This window comes from Suncus etruscus, chromosome 5 (assembly GCF_024139225.1).
Source record: "Suncus etruscus isolate mSunEtr1 chromosome 5, mSunEtr1.pri.cur, whole genome shotgun sequence".
In the NCBI taxonomy this organism is placed as follows: Eukaryota; Metazoa; Chordata; class Mammalia; order Eulipotyphla; family Soricidae; genus Suncus; species Suncus etruscus.
This window is the reverse complement of record NC_064852.1, coordinates 53,785,767-53,809,992: the sequence shown is the minus strand read 5'-3', so window position 1 is coordinate 53,809,992 and position 24,226 is coordinate 53,785,767. Positions and strand designations below refer to the sequence as shown.

At 43.9% G+C, this 24,226-nt stretch overlaps 1 protein-coding gene across 2 annotated transcripts in view; it reads left to right on the top strand.

Moving 5' to 3' along the window:
* The first annotated feature begins 1,011 nt into the window (after positions 1–1,011).
* Positions 1,012–24,226, top strand: part of TLN2 (talin 2) — a 346,512-nt gene continuing 323,297 nt past the window's right edge. For both annotated transcript variants that reach the window (XM_049772980.1, XM_049772979.1), the window contains exon 1: positions 1,012–1,072. The gene's annotated coding sequence lies outside the window, so the exon portion shown is untranslated. The remainder of the gene's footprint in view (positions 1,073–24,226) is intronic.

Genomic DNA, 24,226 nt, shown 5'->3' with positions numbered 1-24,226 from the left:
TACAGGGGTCAGCTGCATGCAAGACAAGTGCCTTAAGCCTTATTTCTGACTCCCAGTTCAGATTCTTTTTTCCTCTTTTTATGTTTCTCTCCACAGTTTTTAGATTTCTATTTTTTTTTTTTCCAGCTCAATTGTGAACAGTGTCTCCCCTCTCCGCCCCCTAGTTCTCTCTTTGAAGAACACCAGAATCTTCTTTGGCTGTTGAGAGTTTTTGAGGTTAAAGGAGAGAGAACTAGGGGGGGCGTTTAAGATCAGGAACTGCAGTCTGCTTTAGCATGACAAAAATAACATTGGTATAGAAAAGTTTTATTTGGAAAGCAATTTACAGGCAAATCTTAGTCTTAGTAAGTGCATTTAGCCTCTTTGTTACTTGTCTTGCTGTGACTCATTGCTTACATGGGGCCAGGAGTGTCCCCTTCTGAAGTCTAGGGACATCACTTCTGCAGAAACGGGCACTGGGCCAGATGCTATGCAGGGCTCTTTTCAATAAACATCCTCCCTACCTTGGGGTTGTCTGGAGCTGAGTGGGTGGGCTGGTGCTCCAGGTGGAAGGTGGGGGGGTGCTGCTGACACTGTTAGCTTATGAGATTTCCTATTCCACCCTCTTGCAATGCAAACCCCAGAAGTGCTATCTGAGAAGTTGGAAGCTTTGTCAGTTGGGAAAGGCCCATGTGGTGGTGTTGTGTGCTGTCTCCTTCCTGCTTTGATGCATGCCATCTCTGTCCTCTGCTACCTGTGCTATCTCTCATATGTTGACTGATGTTATCTCTCTCTTGTGCCAACCTGTGCTATCTCTGTCCTCTGCTGCTCTGTGCCAGTTCTTTCTAATAACCCATGCCATCCTTCTCTCCTGCTCTGATGCTATCTATTTATCTCTCCTGCTCTGACTCGTACCATTTCTCCTGTGCTGACCTGTTCAATGTCTCTCCTGCCCTGATCTGTACCAATTTTATCCTGTGCTGACTTCTGCCATTTTTATCTCTCAACAGTGTTGCTGCAGGGTAACATCTGGGGGGGTTCTCAGTCCTTGATGCACAGCTGTTCAGCCTCATAGACTGGCCTGTTGGAAACTGTGAGTTTCTTTTCATTTTCTTATCCTGCACCAATTTGACCTATGAAACCTGGAAAAGGCAGATGGTGACAAGCAGAGAGTCCAGGACTATCTCCTGTAGTCAGGCCCTCTCACTGGACCACTGGGCCCTGCACATGGCTTCTGTCCCCATACCCAACACTCATGTGGCAATGGGACCTTCAGAGTTGACTTCCTCAACGTTCTGTTTGGAAACACTAGAGTTCATTATGGGAGTTTCACTGCTCTCTCTGCCTTGTCATACATTCCCACCCGTTTTTGCTCACAGGGCCTTAGGCCAATGTCCTTTGCTGACCTGTAGGAAGAGGCTCCTCATGGTGGCAAATCAGTGACATTACTCAACCAGACACCTTCCCCAACATTGCCCTCTTCAAACCTGTCTTATTCTGTCACCAGATAGTATCTTATTCAGTTGTGCTGTTTAAGAATTAATAGATTCTTATATACAAAAAGGACTGGCTATTCTAGCAGTCCAGGAAGCAAAGGGCGGAGGTATGAGAGGATACATGCTGGGAACAGAGGTGAGGGAGAACAACACTGCTGGTGGAAATGGCCCTAATTCACTGTCACTTTGTACCTTAAATATATTTGTGGAAGATTTGTAATTCACAGTGGTCACAATAAAAAAAAATAGATTATATACCCTTGTTCAGTGCTCATTTAAATCTCGAGTGATTTACTGAAAAACTATGTATGAGTTATCTATGCTTTCTGTTACATATTTTTTCCCACAAAATGATCTGTAATACTTTATTTCTCCTTGCTAACAAGGCTCTCCTTCCCACTCCCACTCATTTGGAAGTGGTGTTAATATTGCAACAATCCTCTTTTTATTAGTCTTTTATAGATTATTATGGCCATTTTTATGTGGCAAGGCCAAAAGACCTATTTCAATCCGATATGATTTGTTTTGAGCACAGAATGTTATGAATCCTGAACAATTCTATCATTTTTGAAAGTGAAACATGCAAAAGTTTTCTCCTAAAAGCAGTGCCAATGCCAGGCCTTGGGACTCACAAGGCTTGGAATGAAGTCTCCAGCCCACAGGGGTTCCTGAACATCCATTCTTTTTTTTTTTTTTTTTTTTTTTTTGGTTTTTGGGCCACACCCATTTGATGCTCAGGGGTTACTCCTGGCTCTGGGCTCAGAAGTCACTCCTGGCTTGGGGGGACCATATGGGATGCTGGGGGATCGAACTTCGGTCCGTCCTACACTAATGCTTGCAAGGCAAACACCTTACCTCTAGCGCCACCTTCCCGGACCCTTTTTTTTTCCTTTTTTTTTTATTCTAAGAATTTATTCAAGAGACAGAATTGATTAACATATTGAGGTGAACTAGCATAACATAATATAGTAACATAACATAACATATAGTATAATTAATATAATATAATAATACATGTAAGTCAAAGAGCATTTCTGATTAAAACACAATTTTTTTTATCATAATGGCTTACATATCTTTCACAGTAGTATTTTAGGTACATATTAACATTGAATCAGGGGAATACCATCACCAAATATGTCCTCCCCCCATCCCAGTTCCCTTTCTGCAACCCATATCCCCCACCATCACCCCCCCCCCCCGGGCTGCTAGAGTAGGTGGTGCCCTCTTTGTCTAGCTTACTATTAGTGATCATATATCTGTTTGGTCCTGTTACCCTCCCTTGTTTCCCCCACTATTTAAGAGGCGGAGCTAGATAAATCAAGTTATGTGGTTTTGTTTGAAGGAAAGAAAAGCAATAGATTAGTGTACAAAATAAGAAAAAAAAAAAAGAACTCAAATACGTTGAAAATGGGCGGAGTCCTTCTAGAGGCTTTCAACCTCAGTTTGAGAGAGTATATGAAAAACACCACAACAATACAGAAAGAAATATCAAATTAAATATCCAGTGAGCACAAAAGCAATAAAGAAAAGCACCACTCAATAGTCTCGGTTCTGAAATCAAATCATGCTGGAGTGCAAAAAGAAAGAGAAAGATAAGATAAAATAAAATAAAATAATCTTGGAGACATCAACTTCAATCTCTACAACAAAATAAAGACGTCAAAAAAATCGATCAATTGATAAATAAATATGTGGAAAAATGATTGTTTTGTGCTTTTTTTCCCCTTTTCTTTTCCCCCCTGCATAGGCACAGTAACTATTGGGGATTTTGTAGAGGGAATTCCCTTGGCCTAGGAGATACAGGGTTTCTCCACCCCTGAAGTATACTGTCATGGGATTAACTCTAGACTCCTTGCATGATCATTTACTCTCCCCCTTATTGCTTTCGTGGTGTGTGGAAGACTTCTGCTTTGTCTTGGATGGTAACATCAGAGATCTTAGTGACTGTGCAGCTCAAGTAACGGAGCTTATGATGAAGTCTTTCTTTGTGGTTCTAGCAGTTATGCTTCTTCAGTGTCATTTTAATCCATCTTCTGTAGTTGGTGGTTTGGTCATTATGTTGCTCCTAGGATGGAGCCTGGGATAAGGTCTTTCGTTATGTTTCTGGAAGACCCGTTCAGTTGCGGTTGTCTCAATCAGACCTCTGGAATTGGAGATCTTGTTTGTTGAACAAATCGTAAACCAAAACCTAGGCTAGAGCTTTTTATTGCTGTTGTTGTTGTTGTTGGTCCCTGGGAGCATCCATTCTTGTTCTTGAATTCAATTTCCAAAAACTGGTCCTGGAGCCCAAGATGAGCCCTGCAGCCCTTTGGAATTCCTTTCCCAGCCTCATACTTTCTCTGTCAAGCCCTTGTGCTTAGGGCACAGCAGATGATGGGTAGTACAGCCAGCTTTGCTCCTGTCTCCTGCTCACAGAGGGAAGTGCTGTTCCCTGCTGCCTACAGTGACCTCTGTCCATCCTTGGGAATGAGAGCACTGGGTATTCGATTCAGTCAATGTTGGGTCTGCTGGGCTGGGTCTTCCATACTCACACCCCAGGCCTGTGTCTCTCACTTACTTCTCCATGACAGGACCATGGTCCCTGCTGTCTGTTACTCAGGTTTCTGTAACAAACCCTTTAGTGACAGACCTGGGCAATGACAAGGAGGTGAAAGATGGATGAAACTCCCTGTGTCTTCAGGATGGCTCACCCACCACCTCTCTGAACTTGGTCTGTAGAAGGGCCCTCCTGTGTCCAGGGCAAAGGTTCAGTCTGCACATATTCTTTGTTTCTAAAGCAACTGTGGTCCCTGCAGAGATCTCTGGGATACTCAGGCTTAAAATGTTTTAATTTGGGGCACTGTGATGACATGCTGTTAATGTTTCAATTTCTGTTTTCTTTTATTTGTTTTTGGTTTTTGAGTCATACCCAGGGGACTCAGGGGATACTCCTGGCTCTGCACTTAGAAATTACTCCTGGTAGGCCTGGAGTACTGAACCTGGGTCAGCCATGTACTTGGCAAGCCCCCCTAGCCATCTCTTAGGCCCTAACATTGCAGTTTCATGCTTACATTGTTCCAACACCACACCCTCTATCCACTTCCCTCCACCATTATCTCAGGATTCCTAACTTCTGTCCTGTTTGGTCAGCTTAGTTCTTTAGACTTGTTTTCAGGTTGCTTTAACCTTTTCTTACTTCTTTAGATCCCACATATCAAAGAAAACATTTTCTTTCTTTCTTTCTTTCTTTCTTTCTTTCTTTCTTTCTTTCTTTCTTTCTTTCTTTCTTTCTTTCTTTCTTTCTTTCTTTCTTTCTTTCTTTCTTTCTTTCTTTCTTCTTCTTTCTTCTCCTCCTTCTTTCCTTCCTTCCTTCCTTCCTTCCTCCTTCCTTCCTTCCTTCTTCCTTCTTTCTTTCTTTCTTTCTTCTTTCTTTCTTTTCTTTCTTTCTTTTCTTCTTTCTTTCTTCTTTCTTTCTTTCTTTCTTTCTTCTTTCTTTCTTCTTTCTTTTTTTTCTTCTCTATCTTTCTTTCTTTCTTATCTTTCTTTCTTTCTCTCTTTCTTTCTTGTTATTTCTTTCTTGTTCTTTCTTTCTCTCTTCTTTCTCCTTCCTTCCTTCCTTCCTTCCCTTTCTTTCTTTCTTTCTTTCTTTCTTTCTTCCTTCCTTCCTTCCTTCCTTCCTTCCTTTCTTTCTTTCTTCTTTCTTTCTTTCTTTTTCTCTTTCTTTTTCTTTCTTTCTTTCTTTTTTTTCTTTCTTTCTTTCTTTCTTTCTTTCTTTCTTTCTTTCTTTCTTTCTTTCTTTCTTTCTTTCTTTCTTTCTCTCTCTCCTTCTTTCCTTCCTTCCTTCCTTCCTTCCTTCCTTCCTTCTTTCTTTCTTTCTTTTTCTTTCTTTCTCTCTTTCTTCATTCTTTCTCTCTTTCTTCTTTCTTTCTTTCTTCTTCCTTCCTAGCTTCCTCCCATCTTTCTTCTCTCTCTCTCTCTCTTTCTTTCTTTCTTTCTTTCTTTCTTTCTTTCTTTCTTTCTTTTCTTTTCTTTCTTTCTTTCTTTCCTTTCTCCTTTCTCTTTTCTTGGAGCACCTTACTGTGCTTAGGGCTATCTATTGGATTTTTGTTCAGGGATTACTCCTTGTTCCATAATCAGAGGTTACTCTTGGAAAGACTTGGGGTATTCTATACAGTACCAGAGATAGAACCTGAATTGACCATATATAAGTCAAGTGCCTTCCCAGATGTGCTACGTCTCCTGCCCTGAGAGAGGTCATTCTATATCTGTTCCTCCCCTCAGGCTGATCACTCAGCAAGATGCCTACCACATCCAACCACATAGCCCAACTGTTGGGAATAGACACAATTCCAGCTGTGATTTGTTGACCTTGGTCTTTCTTGGGGAAGTCCCTTCCCTTGGCACTGTGCTTGCTAGGGTGAGACCTTCTCCAGCTGCTGATGGGACAAGAAAACAAGAGTCCCAATGATCTTTCCCTTGAGACAGCCCATGCTAATGGAAACTATGGTGCTTGGCAGGGGCAGCTTAGACGTCAGGACTGGAACTGTCTCCACAGATGCTTGTTCAAGGACAAAACCTTTTTCCTTTTGAGGCAGAGCAATCTGCACAGCTCCTTTGGCATCACTACTGCACCCATGGGTGATGCTCAAGAAGACCTGACTCTTGCTTGGGAACATCAGATAAATGGATGAGACTGGGAGCCTATGCAGAGCTGGATCTCCAGAGCCGGCTATGGATTTGGCTGCTCTGCTCTGGGATGCATTTGGCAATGGTGACTCAGAAATCTGGAGGGTGGCCTTGGTGACCTCACCACTGGGCCAAGCTCAGGGGTGGGGCAGTCACTGAGGGGCGAGTTCCCTGATGAGTGGATGAGGTCTGGACACTGGGTTTAGCTGGTTCCTAAGGAAGCTGGGGGAAGTTTTATTTCTTGATGAAACTAGAAAAGGACATATTCATGGTCTGCCGGCAAAATGATCTATGGAGCAGAGGCAGAGGCTGTATTACAGTAGCTTTATTGGGCATGAGGCATTTTATTTTGCGAATGAATTATCATCCAAGATCCTTGGTTTAGGGCCAGGATTCTTCTGGAGACTTCAAGAAGACCAGTGCTGAACTCTAAGAAGGAGGGACACATACACACTTCCAGGTGAGGGAACAGGCTTTCTTACCTTTCTTTCTGGCAAAAAGTTGTCCCTTATAGGGTTTAGAGGCACCCTCCAGGGAGACTTCAGCAGTGCTTATTCTGGCAGCAGGGAGGGGGAAGTTGTATGCTCAGACCCTGCTTTTAGGTATTTCACAGGGGCTATTAGTGATGCTTCGTGGGCCATGAAGTGTCAAGGATTGAATATGGAACCTTGAGTATGCAAGCCCTGTGTATGCAAGCTCCAGTCCTTTAAGATCCTTCCTCAGCCTCTACATTACTTTTCTCTTGCTGATTACATGCTTAATGACTGCAAATAACACAAGTGTATTATTCATTGACTGAGTAGATCAGGAGTTTTTCTGGGTTCAAATCAAGGACTGGGTTTCTTCTGTAGGCTCCAGAGCACAATTATGGAAGGAGTTTTGCTTTGAACGCCTTTATGATTCACTTCACCCTCACAGGCAATTCAGGAAAATAGTCTCATTTTCAGTCCCATAATTTAATCTCATCTGTGGTGTCCATGTAAAGTCGGACTGTGGCTGGTCAGCAGATGTCTTGGTACAACTTCTAGAGCTCTTGGTACCCCCCATTCCAAAATCCTACATCCTTTATTGTGTAGATTGCAGGGAGGTATGCGGCCCAGTGGTTGCAGTGGCTGGATGTAGGTCTACTTGAATCCTGGTTGGTTTCAGGCCAGGTCTGTACCCTTCCCTGCAGCATGTGAATGGAAGAAGTTGCAAGTGGGGGAACCCTAGGATCTACCTCCTGTGGAAACAGAAGTGTATGGGGCTCTGTTGATGTCCCAGTTCTCTTGAGATAGTTGGTAATGACTGTTCATTTCTTATGATGTGCAGATATTTTTTCTGAGTCTTTGCAACAAGATAGGACATCAGTGACAGGAACTAGGGGAGACTGTTGGGGCCAAGGAGATAGTACAGTGAGTAGGGTATTTACTTAGCATGTGGTCAATCAGATTTGATCCATAGCACTCCATAGGTCCCCTGAGGTCACCAGGAATGATTCCTGAGTGCAGAACCAGAAGTAAGCCCTGAGAATCATCTGCTGTGGCCCCAAAATCAAAAGGAAAAAAGAAACTGGGGTATCTGTGGGGTTACTAAATGAAGCTGCTCATTGTACCAAAATTCCCTGAGACTTGGGGTATAACTAAGTACATTGGGGAACCACCTCAAAAGGTGCTTTCTTTGCTCCCTCTCCTTTCCCTTTCTCTTTCTCTTCTGCCTCTTACTCTCCATCTCTTCCCCCCTTTCTGCCTCCCATCCTTCTCCTCCTTCTCCCTAGTCCCTCCTTTTCTCCTCTTCTTTTCGATGTCTTTCTCTTTTTAAACATAAATATATTTATTTTTTAAATTAATATCTTTATTCAAGTACCATGATTACAAACATGTTTGTAGTTGGGTTTCAGCTATAAAAAGAATACCTCCCCCATCAGCACTGCATTCCCACCACCAATGCCCCCCATTTCCCTCCTCCCCCACCCCCTGCCTGTATTCTAGACAGACATTTATGATACTTGTCAGTGTAGTTATTTTTCTAACTGAACTCACCACTCTTTGTGATAAGCTTCATACCGTGGGCCGGACCTTTCATCCCTCATTTCTATTGTGTCTGTATATTATTACAATATATATTTTTTTCTTTTTCTTAAATCCTAACAACATTCTGATTTCCCTGGAACTGTGCAAACTAATATTAAACCACTAAAGTTGGATACAAAATTTTCACTACAGCTTTGTAGTGGGGCATAGAACAAAACAGTAGCTCTAAAATCTAATACAGGTAGAATACACATTTAACCAGGAATATAGTAACCAATACAACTAGGGTCAAGAGATTATCCTAGACAAAACTTAATTTTTTGGAGGTAACCTAGGTGCAGGAAGTTCTCTCCTCAGTTTCTCCTCAGCTGGTCTTTAGCTGGTCTTGGATCCTACATCTTTTCCATCTTCACCTTTTGTGTTAGGCTGATGGGGTCTCCTCAATAAGCTACTGCATGTTAAGGGTCCCAGGTCCTAGCAAAAGGTGCCTCCAGTAGAAGAAAGATGGTAGGCATTGGCATCTGGGATGCTGCCCAAAGTCTTAGCTTTCTCCTTTTTACTGCCTCTTCTGTCCTACCTGATGGAACCTCTCTGCAATCAAAGGTAGTGGGGCAACTTAGTGAGACTGAGGGATGAAGTGACAGAACCTATATCAATTGGGAGCATATCTGCTACCTTTCACTGCCATTCTGCCAGGTCTGGATACATTAGCAGCTTTTGGTCCCTGCTCTCCTTTCAGGACAACTACAGTCTCCCCATCACCAATGCTACACAGAAACTTCCTGGAATTGTTTCTCTTAATAGCTGTCCAGTGAACAAAGACATCTTCTTTGGTGTCATTTCTGTTGCTAAACCTATAACCATTCCAGACATTGAAGCATTTGACAGTGCCTAGGACTTGGATTGCCAGCACTGGCTTGTCTACTGGACTCAGTGTCTGGGGTGTGGGAGTATCTCTGGTTGAGCCGTTTTCAGACTCTGAGTCTGCAGAGACAGTAGCTCACTCATCATTCTTGGGAGATGGGTATCTCTCTAGTTTAGTGCTAGTAGTCAATGATAAATTATCAGCCCGGGGAAGGCCTTTAGATCAAGAGCTCGTCACCAATGGGAAGGCACTCTTCTTCTCTTTGGCATGTGCGCATGAGAATCTCTAGAGAGGCTGGCATGTACAGTCCAGAGTGAGAAAGCAGGTAGATGGACCAGAATGAAGCCATTCAGAACAGGAGCCATATTCACTGATGTTACAGTGAAAGACACAGCACATTTAGTCCAGCTTGAGGGCCCATCACAGTGATAATCCACCAGAGGGTCAAGTCACTCACCTGGGTTCTAGGTCGCTGTTCAGGTGCCAATTGTAAAATCACCCCATGCTCCATATCTCCAACCCCAGATGAATGAGTCTAAATCAGGTTCATGCATGAAATAATCCAAACCAGGCTGAGGGTGAAACACATGTAATTTGACAGTCTTCTACCTCATACGGAGAGCAATCAGATGCATTTTTACCAAGAAAAATATGTACCTATCAGGAGGCTGGAGGATTAATTTCTATCTTTTACTGTGATGTTGAATTTGCAGCGTCTATCTGTTTCACAGGAGATGAGCTCAGGAAAGCTGGCTATTTCAGAAAGGCATTATCCTTAAGATTAGGGTATCTTGCTGCATAACCATTGTTTTTTCAGTCCAAGGACTGGTTTCTGACCTTCTCTGTTGGCATACTCATCTCATACTTTATCACACCACTCAGTGGATCAACGGGGCACTGGTGTGTTCACCGGTGGCATGTAGGTGACATCTGACTTCATAAGGCCAAGAGCCTGCTCCAGCCTATAAGTCTCAGTTCAGGCACCTTGTCAATCTGTGTAAATCATTTCAAAGCCACTTGAGCCTTTTATACAATGATAGTAAATGATGAGCAAAGACTGCCATTTTCTGCCTACTAGAAATGCTCATTGCTCGTTCTTAGTACTACAGAACACATGGGTAACTAAGTATCAGGACCATAAGCTGTATAAAGTAGTTGACAAGCACTTAAAAGAAGATTTTTCAGTTGTACTAGATGGATCTAAGGATGATGCTCTATGGCCATTGACAAAGTAAACATCACTGAGTAGTGCCATGGATGTACCTTCAGATACCCAAACTAATGGTAGTGCCCAGAATCTTCACATGCAGGAGATTTTGTTTTCTAAGCCCGTACTTTGCAACATTAATAAAACTTCTACAGTACAATATTTGACTCTCAAAACAAATTTGCAGTAATTAATATGTTGATTCTTTATTTCAGAATAGAAAATATTCAGGAAAATTTTTGAAGAAATGATGTGCATCAATTAGACTTATTTTTAACATTTATTCACAAGTATTCTGTATCTTCTTATCTTGCACCAAAAGCATTTTACAATTAAATGATTTTTAAGTGATATTAGCGATGGCGCAAGTGGTAAGGCATCTGCCTTAAGGTCCCTCAAGCCAGGAGCGATTTCTGAGTACATAGCAAGGAGTAACCCCTGAGCGTCACTGGGTGTGGAGCCCCACCCCCCCAAAAAAAAAACAAAAAAATATATCTTCAGGGGCTGGAGCAGTGGTGCAACGGTAGGGCATTTGCCTTGAACACAGCTAACCTGGGACGGACCACGGTTCAATCCCCTGGCATCCCATATGGTCCCCCAAGCCAGGAGCGATTTCTGAGCAGATAGCCAGGAGTAACTACCCCTAAACATCACCGAGTGTAGCCCAAAAAACCAAAATAAATAAATAAATAAATAAATAAATAAATAAATAAATAAATAAAATAAAAAATAAAAATATCTTAACCTATGGTTGCATCTTATTTTTTTTCCAAAATATATTTTTAATTACACATTTGGCAAGGAGATGCAGTAAAATATTGTGTGTCTTCTTTGAATGGGCTTTTTAGACATTACATTTTCTTGCAGTGGACACTGTTGTTTGTTTTTCTCTAGGGGATGCATTTGAGTATAGGTGGAATGACTGATAAACTCTGATTCCATGGATAGCTCATTGTTGGTACTAAAATATCTAAGGTGGAATAGAGCATGGTGTTTTATCTTAGGGCCAGAGAAAAAGGCCATCTTGGAGAGAGAAGCACAACGCCTTCTGAACAGTGAGTCTGTTTTGACCTCATCTGATTATTCTGAGTCTTTGTGAACTTCCAAGAAATGGAAGAGATAAATTTGGTTGTGGAGAAATCTCTTCTTGTTCTTATTAGACAGTTGCATGAAATCTGAATATAATGTTTCAGAGAAACTGCCACTTATTCCTCTTCTTCTTTGTGGATTTCCTTTTTTATTTTTTTTTAAAATTAATTACTTTATTTGAGCAGTATGGTTACAAATTTGTTCATGATTGAGTTTCAGTCATGTGATATACACATTTCCCCAGTGCACATTTCCCACCACCAATGCCCCCAGTTTCCCTTCCACACCTTCCCCTCTGCCTGACTCTGGGGCAGACATTTTGCTTCTCTGTCCCTCCTTCCTCCCTCCCTCCCTCCCTCCCTCCCTCCCTCCCTCCCTCCCTCCCTCCCTCCCTCCCTCCCTCTTTCTCTACTCTCTCCTCCCTCCCTCTTTCTCTTTCTCCCTCTCTGTCCCTCTCTTCCCCCCCCCCAAAGTCTGCCCCTTTTTTTGGGGGGGGGGGTCACATCCGGCAGTTCAGGGGTTACTCCTGGCTCTACGCTCAGAAGTCACTCCAGGCAGGTTCAGGGGACCATGTGGATTGCCGGGATTCAAACCACCTTCCTGCATGGAAGGCAAACACTTTACCTCCATGCTATCTCTTGGCCCTATTGTCCCCTTTTAAACACTGGTTTTCACTATTGTTAATGAATGGGTAACATGCATATCACTTTATCTCTTTTCGGCACTCAGTTCTTATTCAGGTAGATCAGTTCCAACTTTCATTGTCATCGTGATCCCTTCTTCACCCTAACTACAATGGTAGGGTAAAGAAGAAATGCTCCCTTATTTCTTTTTTTTTTTTTTTTTTTTTTTTTTGGTTTTTGGGCCACACCCTGTGACGCTCAGGGGTTACTCCTGGCTATGCGCTCAGAAGTTGCTCCTGGCTTCTTGGGGGACCATATGGGACGCCGGGGGATCGAACCTCGGTCCGTCCTAGGCTAGCGCAGGTAAGGCAGGCACCTTACCTCCAGCGCCACCTCCCGGCCCCGCTCCCTTATTTCTTTTGTAACTGGTTGGGGGTGCTGCTTGACTTTGGTCAGTTGGCATGGGTAGGACCTAAGGCTTCCTCCTGCACTGATGATGGGATCCTTGTAGATGTGGCTAGCAGGTTTGGGTTATTACTGTATGGACGGTTGGACTGCATAGAGCTCTGGAAGTTCCCCATTTTAATGTGGTCAGTATTGCCCTGATTAACATATCTCCAACTTCTTTCAGGAACTATTCCTTGTTAGATATTAAACTTCGTTCACTCCTATAGCTATTGATACATTATTGCAGGAATCTCCTCAGTAGTTTAGGGGACCAAGTAGTGCCTGGTATTGATTTTTGTGTTTATTTTGTTTTGTTTTGGGTAATTAGAATTACTTCTTCCTGGATTTATGCTCAAAGATCACTCCTGGTGGGTTTTGGGGGACCATATGTTGTGCTGGTGATCAAACGCAGGCTGGCCATGTGCAAGGCAAGTGTACAATTGCTCCAGTCCTGATTTTAATGTTTCATGTATGCAAGCCACACACTCTTGGACTATGTCCCTGGTGTCACTTTAAGAAAAAATTAATGGAAGCAAATAGAAAGCAGTTCAAGTTAAGATTAATTAAATGTTGCTTTTCTGTTTTGTTTTGTTTTGTTTGTTTGTTTTTGGCCTCACCTAGGGATATTTAGGGGTTAGATATTCTTGGCTCTGCACTCAGAAATTATACCTGGCAATGCTCAGGGACCTTATAGGGAGCCAGAAATCAAACCTGGGTCAACCATGTGCAAGGCATGTGTCCTACCTGCTTTATTATCTTTCAATTTTTTTTCAAGGCAGGATCATATCCTTAAGATCTTAGAAGAAAAAGGGCAACTATTTAAAATATTTGTAAGTCACCAGTACCAACTATCATTCTACTTTTAAAAAAAAATTCTTTATTATTTCTTGTGGGAGTTGAACCCAATATTGCTCAGGGGCTCATCTCAAAACCTCTGGCTATTCTTGGGAGACCCTAGGTAGTGCTGGGAACCACAGTATAATGTCTCCAGCCTGAAAATGTAACTCTTGAAAGAAAATTTACATCCTGAGGATGGCTCAGCAGTAAAGCCGAAGTCTTCCAGGAAGGAGCTTTTAGTTCTTATTTTGTTTTATTTTGTTTTGTAACCACACCCAGGCAATGCTCAGGGGTTACTCCTAGTTCTGCATTCAGTAATCACTCGTGGAGTGCTTGAGGGACTATATAGGATTCTGGGGATTGAACCCAGGCCACATTCAAGGCAAGCACTCGACCTGTAGTACCTGTAGTGCTATTGCTCTGGACCCAACAGAGCTATTGGTTCTATCCAGCACTAGCCCCATTTCCCACCTCCACCCTTCAGCCCCCACCATGGTGAGCAGTAGTCACTCTACATACTACACAGCCCATTGTGTCATATCTGGTGTAATGAAACTGGAGTGCATGAGAGGACCTCAAACAAATTTGTGAGATTCCCCCAGGTTGTAATGACAATAGTGACAAAGGGAAGTTCTTTTAACCATTCCCCAAACTAAACACTAATTTTTCATTGTTTGACTGTCCTCTGCTGCTTACCAAGAATCCAGAGGAACTTAAAAAAGACTATGAATGCCATACTAATTTTTTCTTTTTAAAGCAGATGGTTATCAAGATTAAATTGATCAATGGATTTATTTGTTTCTCAAATATTCCTTTCACTTATTTGAGGGCACTCACAATGTGAGAACATACTGGTGTGTGTCTAGGGGCATTTTGTTTTTATCTTCCCAAGAATTGGCAATTGGCAATTGGCAATGCCTTCAGCATCTCTCAAAGATCATCTGCTATAAAGAAAAATATGCCTGTACATGTATTTCCAGTGGTTGTGCCTTATGCCTGAATTGCAGCAAGAATGAGAGGCAGCCTGAAGAAAAGTAGGTTTGGAGAGGTGCCTTGTCCTCAACAGGGTATTTTAGATAGATTCCTCATATAGTCTTGGAAACAGCAGCAGCTTCTCAGGATGACATTGCTTATAAAAATGCTTATGTACATCCTTTGCTATTTGCCTTTTGAAATTTTTCTCCAGGAATGGACTTTGGCCACGTACCCCCCCTTTTTTTTCTTCTGAATTTGGGCCCAGTGACGCTCAGGGGTTATTGATGGCTATACACTCAGAAATTGCTCCTGGCTTGGGGAACCATATGGGACACCAGGAATCAAACCATGGTCCATCCTAAGTCAGCCACGTGCAAGACAAACGCTCTACCACTGTGCCACCGCTCTGGCCCCCTAAGTACCTTTTTTTGGGGGGGGGCATCATGCCAGGTAGCGCTCCTGGCTCTGTGCTCAGAAATCGCCCCTGACAGGCACAGGGGACCATATGAGATACCCAGATTCAAACCACCGTCCTTCTGCATGCAAGGCAAATGCCTTACCTCCATGCTATCTCTCCGGCCCCCCCATAAGTACCTTTTTTTGCTGAGGTGTCTGTCCTCAATATAGAAAATTTCAAAAACAGAGACTGGTGGAGCTTGTGACTAGGAAAGTAGTGGAAAGGGGAGCTGAATTTGATGGATTCCAAGAAATGCAAAGTAGGTTTGGAGAACAGCTAGGGAATACTAGAAATAACTCAAAGATGGGCATCTCATTTGCTTTGCTATCTTCTGGAAAAGAGCTACTCAGAATAAGCAGACTCTCTAGGGGATTGAATATTCCCTCAATTAAAAGTGAAAGTGTTTTTCTTTCAAATGTCTGAAATTCTTTATGGATTTCACCCATTCTAGAGGAAGCAGACTGGCACTATAGCTTTTTCTTTCCCTCCTGGTTCATATTTCTCTGATGGGGTGAAATGGCACCTTTAGCAGTATTTGAGGTATGACTAATATCTAGTTGAACATTTCCAGGTCATCCTCAAGAATCTAGATACCTGTATTATATGTGATGTACCTTGGCTTCAAGCTGAAGGAAAATCTTCAGTGTATACCTAGTAGCCAGTTGGGGCTTCTGGCCTCAGATTAACTGAACTTTTTTTTAAAAATTATCTTTATTTAAAACACAATGATTACAAATATGATTGTAGTTGTATGATTACAGTCATGTAAAGAACACCCCCCTTCACCAGTGCAAGATTCTCACCACCAATTGCCCAGATCTCCCTCCTCCCCACCCCACCCACACCTGTACTAGAGGCAGGCTTTCTATTTCCCTCATTTATTCACATTGTTATGATAATTTTCAGTGTAGTTATTTATCTAACTGCACTCATCACTCTTTGTAGTGAGCTTCATGTCATGAGCTGCACCTACATGGGTAAATGGGGGGAAATAATGGTTGGGACTGAGGCAGTAAAAGATTAGAAATGAGCTTTGTAGGGCAGTATCAAGGTCACAATACAAGATGGATATTATGCATATATAAACTATATGCATATAATACTATCAACATATATTGTACGCGTGGGGCACTAGACCCTGTGTGGTTTTTGAAATGGAGACCAAGGAGAAAATATTTACCAGTGACTGTCCCAACATAAAACCAGTGCTACAACGGCCCACCTTCCTCCCAAAGCACACTCCCATTAGTGTAGGGAGAGGTAGGGGGAAAGCCTGATGACCCCTATAGAGTCCACCTGGACCAGCGCCCAGGGAAGGCTTGGAGTCCAGGGGAGAATGAGGGGGATGGCTGGGGGACTGCCAAGCCTCCCAGCACTCCCCAGGCTAGAGAGAAGGCCTCCAGCATGAGGCCTCCCCAGACCCCATACCTATCAAGAGCTGGCCTCCAGAATCAAAGGGGAAACTGGAAGCCAGATATCTGCCCGTCCTCCTCCCTATGCACCTCCCCCCTGGAGTATGGAGGGAGGGGGGAAGCCTGAGGACCGTTAAGATTCCACCTGAACCCTAGCCTGGGGGTGCTGGGAGGCTTGGCAGGCCCCCCAGCCATCCCCCTCTTTCTCCCCTGGACTAAAGGGCTTCCTTGGGTGCCAGCTCAGAAGGCCAGAATGGGTACTTCAGCGGGGAGGTGCATGGGGAGGAGGGCAGGCAGATATATGGCTTCCAGAATAACTGAACTTTTGTGATCTGGGGGTGGCTGTTTGCATTTTCTGTATTCAAACCTTTTTGGATTTCTTGGGTTTGGTGACTGTTCTGTGCATGAGACTTGATTTCTAGAGAGGTTTGACCAAATGAAGCAATGGAAAAACCAATGCTTTGGAAAGATGGTTCTCATAAATTTTTAAGGCTGAGTAGAGCAAACAGTTTAAGTGTGTCTGAATAAATTCTGCTGACTTTGGGCTTATGGAGTTTATCTCCAGGTTGGTACCTGGCTGTGTTTTGCTTTGGAACAGGAGAAATGAAGGGTTGATACATCTGAATTAGATTCAGGATGGGAAGTAGAAACTACATATGTCAAGGACATAGTCCTGACTGGCTGTGTCTAAAACCTGACCAGACAGAAAAGAGGAAATCTCGAGGCCTAGAAGACCTTTAAATGCCACAGAGTAAAGGTAATCAGGAAAAGGCCTTGTGTCAAGCAGGTATCACTGTAATAGCAGCACAGAGCTGTGAACTTCTAAGGGATATGTCAGGGTTCCTGGCTGCCCCACTACCCATAGCTGTTATACTGTATGGAGATCATTAACCCCCACAGCATTAACCTAGGGGCTTGAGATTTCCAGACAGGGGTCAATTAACACACCACTGCTTTCCCCTAAAAGAGTTCTGTTAGGGGAGAGAATATTTTCTATGTTCCTTTTCTTATTCAGGAATGTTCTTTAAGAGAGAGACAATGTCCTCAGACCACAGAAAAAGAAACTAGTCATTAGGCTCTGGGAATTGGAGGGAGGGTTCTGGTTTATCTCTTACAGCCTGTGGTGTGCAAGCATGTCATTTATTGTCTAAGGGTCTCTCTCTGGTCATTTTATGAACCAGGTGAGTCATGCAGCTGCATTGAACAATCTTCATGATGTAATCGAAGAATTCAGATCAATGAAACAATCACATTTCCATTCTGATCCCTTAGTCTAGAGATAGTCCCTTAAAAACAATAAATTTTTCATATGTAGGTTTGCCTTTGTGATTTGGGGACCTGGTGTGGTGCCATATTGAGTGGTTCGCAGAGACTACTTACATCTCTGTGCTGGGGTCACTCCCAGCTGTGCTTAGGAGATGATGCAGTATCAGGAATCAAAATTGGGTCTCCAGCATGTCAAGCATATGCTCTGCCCTGAGCTATTTCTCTGACCTTCCCATTTATGATATTTTCTTTTCCTAAAACATTTTCCCCTTGCCTTAGAATTCTTTTTCAAAGCTTGAGAGATAGTACAGTGGGCAGAACTCCTGTCTTACACATGGTCATCTGAAGTTTGATCCCAACAGCCTCTATGGTCCCCTGGCTCCTCACCCTAGGAGTGATTTCTGAGTATAGAGCCAAGAGTTATCCCTGGGCAGTGCCAGATGTGACCCCCCCCCCAAAAAAAAAACAAATTCAGAAATGAAGGTGGGGTTCAGGGTGCCCTATGTCTGCATGTTTCTGGGTTTTCTTCACATCCAAGATGATAAATGGTAGAAGTCCCTGGGCAGGCTCTAGTTTACAACTGTACCTTTATCCTGTTTTTTTGTTTTGTTTTTTGTTTTCATTTTTTTAATTCTTTTTTTTTTTTTTTTTTTTTTGGTGTAGTGGGTCAGGAGTAAGTCCTGACCCTGCACTCATTTATCACTTCTTATGGGGCTCAGGAGACCGTATGACAGTCTGGCAAGGCAACTGCCTTTCTCCCATATAGTCTATCTGAACTTTATCTTGAGTCTTTTACCATTCCCAGTTATTCAAAAAATTACTCAGGCCCTGGTGAGACTAGGGTGATTTTCTGGAGTGTGGGTGGACACTATCATAGTTCATACTGGTCCTGTGCTTTCCATGCAGGACTCAGATTGAGGCCTTTGGTAAAGTTGAATCACCAGCTCTCCTCTTGGCTGGGTTTCAGCTAGTGGGGTCTCAGGGGGGGAGTTGGAAACTGTAGCCTCTCATTAGGATCTTAGGTTGATGTTTACTCAAGTAGGGGATTTGCACATGTTAATGCTCTGTGAGGGAAGGACTCAGTGACCTTATTTAGAAAAAGGCTCTCCTCATTAACCTTTGATCCCCTAAGAAGGGGAAATCCTTATCCTGGAAGCATCTAGCCCCATGGGGGAGTTCTCCATGATAGGCCTAACCCTGAAGAGAGATAACATGTGTGAGTAAAATCATTAATAGTGCCTGCTTCCCCTGCCATCTTTTCAGTGAAAATATGATCTCATTGTATTTCTTGCATGATTTAGTGTTTGTCCCTGTCTTTACACTCTTAGCAGTAAGGATAAAGATTACTGAGAGGAAAAGAAGATATTTCCTTGTAAACACTCCCTCCTTGTGCTCCTATGTCCTCCACAAACATATACTCCTCAATTCTGGTCAATGTCCATTGCAGGTAAACAGATTCAGAAGTAGCCCTGAAGGGAAGGTGCTCCCTCTGCCCAGCATTTTCCTATTTGAGCTCAGATTTTCCCTTCCTTTTCCTCTGTCCCTTGCCCCAACTCAACCTTTTTGCCTTTCTGCTGCAGGAACGCCATTAAAGTCTCTCTCCTGAAAACTCAATGGAGCTGAGGAGAGCACTTAGACCTAAGTCCAAGAAGAGTGGGTATTCCTGATCATAGCTTACACCATTAAGCTCCCAGTCAAATTCCTTCTTCTCTCCTTCCTTTTTCTTTTCCTTCCTTCCTTCCTTCCTTCCTTCCTTCCTTCCTTCCTTCCTTCCTTCCTTCCTTCCTTCCTTCCTTCCTTCCTCCTTCCTTCCTTCCTCCCTTCCTTCCCTCCTTCCCTCCTTCCTTCCTTCCTTCATTCCTTCCTTCCTCCCTTCCTTCCTTCCTTCCTTCCTTCCTTCCTTCCTTCCCTCCTTCCCTCCTTCCTTCCTTCCTCCCTTCCTTCTTTCCTTCCTTCTTTCCTTCCTTCCTTCCTTCCTTCCTTCCTTCCTTCCTTCCTCCCTTCCTTCCTTCCTTCCTTCCTTCCTTCCTTCCTTCCTTCCTTCCTTCCTTCCTTCCCTCCTTCCTTCCTTCCCTCCTTCCTTCCTTCTTTCCTTCCTTCCTTCCTTCCTTCCTTCCTTCCTTCCTTCCTTCCTTCCTCCCTCCCTTCCTTCCCTCCTTCCCTCCTTCCCTCCCTCCCTCCCTCCCTCCCTCCCTCCTTCCTTCCTTCCTTCCTTCCTTCCCTCCCTCCCTCCCTCCCTCCTTCCTTCCTTCCTTCCTTCCTTCCTTCCTTCCTTCCTTCCTTCCTTCCCTCCCTCCCTCCCTCCCTCCCTCCCTCCCTCCTTCCCTCCCTCCCTCCCTCCCTCCCTCCCTCCCTCCTTCCTTCCTTCCTTCCTTCCTACCTTCCTTCCTTCCTTCCTTCCTTCCTTCCTTCCTTCCTTCCTTCCTTCCTTCCTTCCTTTTCTTTCTTTCAATTTTTGTATTATACCCAGGGATGTTCAGACAAGCCTCTTACCTACTGTACTATATCTTCAACCCCATCAGTCTGAATTTTGTGCTCTTCTTTTGGAGTGATATGTGAAATGATTTTTGTCTCCTGGCTTAAGAACTAGACTCCTGGAGTACAGGACATTCTTAATCTTATTTCCACTCATTTATCTCATTGTCCTTCATTTTGTTATACAGTTACCCCTAGGATCCTGGAAGAGGGTGAACATGATACTTTTCAGCCATGGGAGGACTTATCACAAACCATTGTTGTTCCTTTCTTTTTAATTGGGGGATGGGGTTGTATCTGCAGAGTTTAGACAACTTGGGATCTGAAAACAGACAGGCCTGTCCTTACTTAGCCCAGATGCTGTAGGACTTAGAAGAGCCTCCTTAAAGAAAGTAAAGCACCCTGGGGAAAACGCTCTGCCCTTCAGCCAAGACCAAGAGCCAGTACCAGGACCTGCAGCTTTCACCAAGATGGGTAGGAATTGCACACAAGAGCCTGAGCACTGGGCAGAGAATTTTGAAATGCTTTGTGAAATGCCAAGTGGCTGTAGGGGGTGGGGTGGATGGGGAACAAGGGTATTTGAGATGGGCCAGCTTAGTAGCCTGTCCCACCTGGAAAGGCAAAGCTATTATTACCAGCCCATTTTCCCCCAGAAGCTATTTTTTGTGTAAAAGCCTTGAAGGGTCACATTCCACTCAATCCCTTTTATTAACAAAATTGTTCTTTATGGGGTGGTGGCTCTTCAAAGACAAAAGACTGGAGTCCCTGGGGGCACCTAGTGGCTTAATTGCATGTTTGCCTTTTGGCTTCTTGAAGTTATATTTCTCTTGGGGATGACCCTTGCTGTAATTTCTAGCACATTCTCCTCCCCCAAGGGGCTTCTCCTGTGTGTGTGTGTGTGTGTGTGTGTGTGTGTGTGTGTGTGTGTGTGTGTGTGTTTGACTCCATGCCCAGTGCCCTTTGGGACACTGAGGGCACCATTCTCTGTGGATAAGGATACCAACATATCCAGAACTACCAGGTCAGTTGCACAACATATCCAGAACTACCAGGTCAGTTGCAAAGGAGCAACAAGGGAAGCTGATTCCTAAGGTACTGTCCTCTCTATTCTGGTGAGCTCTGGACTGTCTTATCTCTGGCTCTGAACAGGCCACTTTCTCTGTCACTCAGAGAGTTGGCTGAATACTCAGTATCTCTGTGCCCTGGGAACTGCAAACTCAGTGTTTCAGAGTTGTTAATTCCACCCCCCTACTCCACAACCCCCTCCCCCCCAGCTTGCAGCAGCAGAACCTCCTGTTTAACAAGTGGGTGATTTGTGTGCATATTAAGACAAGAGAAACCAAACTCCCATATGGTGGATTTTATGATGAGCTCTTGATTGTTCCTGGCAATGAAGAGCAGCATAGATGCCTTTATGCTTTCAGTTGACTGGGGCCTTTTGTCTTATGGCTTGGCCTATCATCTGGATTATTGTCTGCATAGATTCCGTTTTCAATGATGATTGCATGTGAGTCATCTTTCAGTTGATGCTGACTTTAAGTTACCTTGCTATTTCTTGTTTGGTTCCTTCTCTGGTATTTTAGTTAATTATCTTATTTTATTAGATACCTTTTCTCTCTAATTTTTTAATTTTTTTAAATCTCCTTATTTTTTAAAAAAGATATACTGTGTTGCCAACATCCAATATACAATATAATCTAATTAGTTATAGAAAATCACAAGGAGGTAGGATGCATATCCTGTGACTTACTTTAATCACCAAAAGTTGCTTCTTTTGGACCCCACTTATCCATATGGTGTAATACTTTAATCTGTAAGAGGACCTGAATTCTGTAGTCTGAGTGGGCACTAAGGGACTCTCTGAATCAGAGGCCCCTCAGGATAGCACCAGCTATAGTTTCTCTGGCATTTCTCAGGCAAGTACCCAAGAATAATTGATTAGACTTTGCAGTCAGTCTCATATTAGTGTCCTTCATGATTAAGAACCTGTCTCTATTGTTAAAAGTCAGAGAGAGGGGGCCGGTGAGGTGGCGCTAGAGGTAAGATGTCTGCCTTGCAAGCGCTAGCCAAGGAAGGACGGCGGCTCGATCCCCCCCACCCCCCGTGTCCCATATGGTCCCCCCAAGCCACGGGCAATTTCTGAGCACTTAGCCAGGAGTAACCCCTGAGCATCAAATGAGTGTGGTCCAAAAACAAACAAACAAACAAAAAAGTCAGAGAGAGGAAAGCAGGGCAGTGCCATCTGGCTTTTTTACTGGTAAGGTAAAGGTACTCTGCATTCCCTGATTCCCAAGCACTAATAAATATTCCCTTGCTGTTTGGAGACTAAGGAAATTGTCAAGCTCCCTGACTTCTCTAAGAAATTTAAAGTCTAAAAATTCTTCCTTCCTTCCTTCCTTCCTTCCTTCCTTCCTTCCTTCCTTCCTTCCTTCCTTCCTTCCTTCCTTCCTTCCTTCCTCCCTCACTCTTTCCCTCCCTCCTTCCTTCCCTCCCTCTCTCCCTCCCTCCCTCCCTCCTTCCCTCCCTTCCTTCCCTTTTCTTCCCCTCCCTACCCCTTTCTCTACCTCCCCCTCCCTCAACCCCTCCCTCCCTTCTATTAAGTATCTGATTTACAATCAGATAATGACTGGTTTCTCATGCACATAATTTCAACACCACTCCCACATACATGTATACACCTCCCTTCTCCAAGAACCCCAACTCCTCTCCCTTTCAATACTCCCCCTCCAACTCAGTTGTATCAGTTTTTCCGTGGGTTCCTTTGGCTCTTTGTTGCTACCTTGCTGTGTATCTTTAAGTTCCCCCATATGAGAAAGATCATTCTGCATCTATTTAGGGAAAAAGGGAAGTCCCAAGATCCCCATCTTCATTGGAAAATTTGAAGTCTAGAAATGCATACCCATTTAAAGTATAAATAGCAAATAGACCACCATGTTTGAAGTGGATGTGAAAGGTCCGGAAGTCCTAATTTAGCTACCCGGCGCAGAGAAATGAAGAGGCTGATGAGTTCCAGCAGATGCTTTAAAGTGCTTTAATACTGACCAGTCGAATGACCAGGGTCAAAGTTCCCCCAGAATAGAAAGGGGACCAAAGACCTCGTGGGTCCCTCGTCACCCCCTTATATAGGATGGGAAGTGGGAGGGGAAGAAGAGTCCTTGAGGGCTGGACTTCCGCTACGATAACACCAATGATTCGTGAGGTAGGGGTAGAGGTGGGGCCGAGGCAGTGATGACTTCCTTAAGGGTGGAGCCAAGGTAGTGACGACTTCCTTAAGGGGCAGGACACCTGCCAAGGTTGGTGGGGGGGGAGGCTGATTTCCCTTTTCAATCCCCACTTCTTGTACTTGAGGCTTCTAATCCTAGAAGCCAATGTGATTCCCACCCTATAAAGACCATAAGGGACCATTCAGTAGCCCCTTATTTTGGCCAGCTACTCTTGATGGTGCTTGATTCTGTTCCACACATTTGAAATTAACTTTTGTGAGAGTTTGTTATTTTTGTTTAGCCCCGCTAGTTCTGCTAGCCCTGCTAGCCCTGCTAGCCCTGCTCCCCCAGTTACCAATTTACCTGCTACTTTTGAGCACTAATGCTGGGATGTATAAGCCAAATTTTTACCACACATTTATACCCGTTCCGGAGGTAAATACCCTGGGCTAGAGGGAGCAGGCAGGACTTCTGAGCACTGAGTACCTCCTACCTGACCCAGGTTTACAGATTTGGTGCTGTTATGAATAGCAAACAGAAGATTTAAAGCTAAACGGGACTACCTTTTGACATAAGTACAGCTAGAAGAAGCAATGGTTAGATTACCTAGTCAGACAGGGACAGCCAGAGGCCAATTTTCCCCCCACCCCCAAGAGGGAGGCAAAGGCTGAGGTTTTGCTTTACACCCCCATTTCGGCTTCCCCACCACCACATGGGAAGAAGTAGGGGACCGGAGGTAAGCGGTTCTAGTTTCACACAAGCCTACTATTGATTTGATGCCCCCACCCTTCAGTCACAGGGGTTTCCATATAGTCTTTTCACCAGTTCATCTGGGTGCATGACCTGATTAAGCCCTTTTTTAGCAAGTGCCAGGGAGAGCATTGCCAGAGTCAGTGAGTGCATTAGGGCTGAGGTGTGCCCGCCGGACCCATATCTTGAGGGGATCCTCAGTGTGCTCCACTTTCCAGGTTTTAGATGGAAGGCGTGAACCCAGGAAGCATGCAGTTCACCTTGACAGCAGTTCTTTCCACATAGGCCCTAGTGTTTGGGAGCGGTACCGTTTTACTAGGACCTGGTTTCTCGGCTTCTGGGGCTCATATGCCTGTCTGAGTCCCTTTTAAACTTAGCTTTGTAGGGGGCATCGATGGTGGCCAGCCGAGCTGCTAGGAGAGTGGAAGGGGGGGAGAGAAAAACATTATAAGACTTAGAAATTAT